Genomic DNA, 3,602 nt, shown 5'->3' with positions numbered 1-3,602 from the left:
TTTGAGGAGGTTGATTCATGACTAGTGATAATCAGTGGCTGGTAAATGCAACATTGTTGTCCCCCATATTAAATCCAAGATAAAAAGAAACTTTTATCGTTGTGCTAAAGTTTCCGTTAGTACAAAGCAAAGATTAGTTAGACAAAATGTACCTCACAAAATATCTAATGATCTAACGAAGGATGTGTTAGGTAATCAGTAGCTCGAATGAGTACGGAGTTAAAGCTGAATTGTTATTAGAGGCCTATGGAGGCAAATATGTTAATTATAATTTACAATTAAATTCATCTAATATTTTTTTTTCTAATTGATAATATAACCAATTTATTTAATTATTCTTGAGATATTGTTTATTTTAGGTAAACTTTTATTAATTTAACTTTCGAAAAACATCTTTCCGTTGGGGGAAATTCCTTTATTTCTCTATGAATAATATTATATAGGCATATGAAGGAAGTACTAAATCTTTTTATTTCATTGAGTGTATCAATTAGAGTACGTGTATAGTTTTTCATAGTACTTTTGTCACAAAATTAAGCCCAAAAATCAATATGAAGCTAATTAGCTCAAAGTATGTACAAAAGCCATTGAAAAGTGAAAACTAATCCAAGCTTAAGAGAATTTAAGTGCATGTCATTCAATATTTGAAATTATGCCATAATGATTATTGACAGCAAATCAATGGATTTACTTACCATTCTAAAAAATTATAGGAGTAATTATTTAACATACTTATTATATGTAATTTGAGTGATATTTGGGGCCCTATATTTTTTGGAGCCTAAAGCCTTGGCTTTAGCTGTCTTGGGGTTGAGCCGCCCCTGCAAGTAATTAGCACAAACACATGCACGCATGCGCATACATGTAAAATTAATACACACACACGCACACACACACACACACATATATATATATATATATATATATATATATATATATATATATATATATATATATATATATATATATATACACACACACATATTAGGCCAAATACATATGCACACCCTCAAACTTGTCCCTTTTTTTATTTGGACACTTAAACTTATCTTTGTTCTTATTGAATACCTCAACTTGAACCCAATGTACCTATTAAACACGTCTCTTATATTTTCTGGAATAACTTACGCGTGTGTTTTCAAACGCTTTTTATTCATGATAATAACAAATCCATATGTGACACGTGGAAAGTAAGAAGAAAAATAAAAAGAAAAAACCTTTCTTTTATAATATTTTATTCGAATCTCTCTCTCCCCATCTTCTTCTCTGCTCCCCCAATACCCCCAAGACCTCCACCATGAAAATGAAATTGATTTATCGAGGAGAGAAGGTGACCACATAACAATCATAACTTGAGAAATAATCCTACAAAATCACTTTGATATTCGAGTTAATATTTATGCGGCACATAGCAAACATGAAATGAGAATGAATCTCTTAACTTCAAGGAAAATTCTTTAATAGAGGCAATTTATATGCTCTTCTTTCACTTAAGAATTCTGAAAACCAAAGAGTATTTTGGCATGGTTAGTTATTGATTGAGGTTAAGGAGTATAAAATAATTTTACAGAATAAAAATGAGGGTGGCTGGCGAGTTGGTTGCCTGTCGGTGGAGCCACGGAGGAAATCTTTGAGTATCTCTTAGTGTCCCTGTGGAGATCAATGTGTGTAAATTTTGTAGTATGATTTTGTGGCGTGTAGGTGAGTGAATTTCAATCTCTATGTGTAGAATTAACTTTGTGGTGAGAACATAAGAGGAAGGTGGTGGGTGATGGTGATGATGGTGGCGGGGGAGAGAGTGAGGAAGAAGAAGGAATTTTTTTTGATTAAAAAAAAAAAGGAGAAGCCTCACGCACTCATAGTTAGTGCAGCACATACACTTTGCCATGTTAATAATGTGTGTTTAATAGACACACTTATGTTCAAGTTTATGTGTTAAATAGGAACAAAAGTTAGTTTAAGTGTTCAAATGAAAAAAAGGGACAAGTTTGAGGCCTACATATGTATTTGGCCTACATATTTGTGATGACCCAAAAGTTTATCTTATATTTTAGAACTCGAATCTGAGCTCTTAAGCCTTACAAATCTCATTTTACCCTCTCGATTTATGTGCACAGTCCGGACAGGTTTCCGAAAAGCTTTTACGTTGAAAACTAATGAAAATAAGAATTTTTGTCTTAAAAGTTAATTTTTATTGATTTCGGTTAATATTTTTGATAAACGGGCCCGGATCCGTACTTTGATGGTCCTGGTAGGTCTGTATCGAATTATCGGAGCTGGGCCTATGCCCAGAATTGAATTCGAAGGTCCCTAACTTGAGTTATGAATTTTTGATGAAAATTAAAAGTTTGAAAATTATTTGTTTTTAAGAATTGATTGATATTTGGCATTGTTAGTATCGAGTCCGTATTTTAGTTCCGGAGCTCGGTACAGGTTCATTATGATATTTAAGACTTGTCTGTGAAATTTGGTGAGAAACGAAGTTGATTTGACGTTATTCGCACGTCCAATTGAGAAGATATGAATTTTAAAGTGTTCTTGAGAATTTAATTTTATTTGGTGCTAAATTTGTAGTTCTAGGTGTTATTTCGGTAATTTGATCGCGCGGGCAAGTTTGTATGATATTTTTAGACTTGTGTGCATGTTTGGTTTGGAACACCGAGGGCTCGGGTGAGTTTCGGATAGGCCACAAGATGTTTTGAACTTAGAAATTTTGCTGGTATAACTGAACCTATTGCAGGCCTCTGATCTCGCAATTGCGAGATCAGGCATCGCAAATGCGAACATAATAGGGTCCACAATTGCGAGGCTTTCATCGCAATTGCGATCAAAAGCCTGGGCCAGCAGTTCTCGCATTTGCGAGGTTACCTTCGCAATTGCGAAGGGAGTCTGGGAAGGGCAGGTTCTCAAATGCGAACATTTACTCGCATTTGCGACGTTCAGTGGTCGCAAATGCGATACTTTCCTCGCATTTGCGAAGGCAGCGGGATTATGAAGGGCATCGCAATTGCGATTGTTCCTTCGCAATTGTGAGCTTCGCATTTGCAAAGCTCAGGTCGCAATTGCGACACCTGCAGCTGAGTAAAAGGGGCTTAGACGGAATTTTCATTCATTCTTCATATTTTCAAAACCCTAAACTTTAAGAGGCGATTTTTCAAAGATCAAATGTTCCCCAAATCATAGATAAGTGATTCCTTACTCTTTTCTTCCAATCTTTTACATTTTATAACAAGATTTCAACCTAAAATCTAGAATATTTATACTGAAATTAGGATTTTTGGGTAGAACTTAGGAATTTCAAAATTTGAGGATTTAGACCTCAATTTGAGGTTGGAGTCCAAAACTAATTATATATCCGGACTCGTCTCGGAATGGGTGTTCGGATTTCGTAAGTATTTTCAAGATTTGAGACGTGGGTCCCACTACCGAATATTTTAATGAATTTCAGATTTTATCTAGAAAATTAGTAAATTCATATGAAATTAATTCATATGATTCGTATTGAGTATATTGAATTGTTTGTGAATAGATTTGAATCTTTGAAAGTCAAATATAAAATGAAAAGTTGTGGTTGAGTAATTGATTGGAATTTGCAAAGCGAG

The sequence above is a fragment of the Nicotiana tomentosiformis genome, chromosome 9 (assembly GCF_000390325.3).
Source record: "Nicotiana tomentosiformis chromosome 9, ASM39032v3, whole genome shotgun sequence".
NCBI classification, from domain to species: Eukaryota; Viridiplantae; Streptophyta; class Magnoliopsida; order Solanales; family Solanaceae; genus Nicotiana; species Nicotiana tomentosiformis.
Note: the sequence above shows the minus strand (reverse complement) of the source record.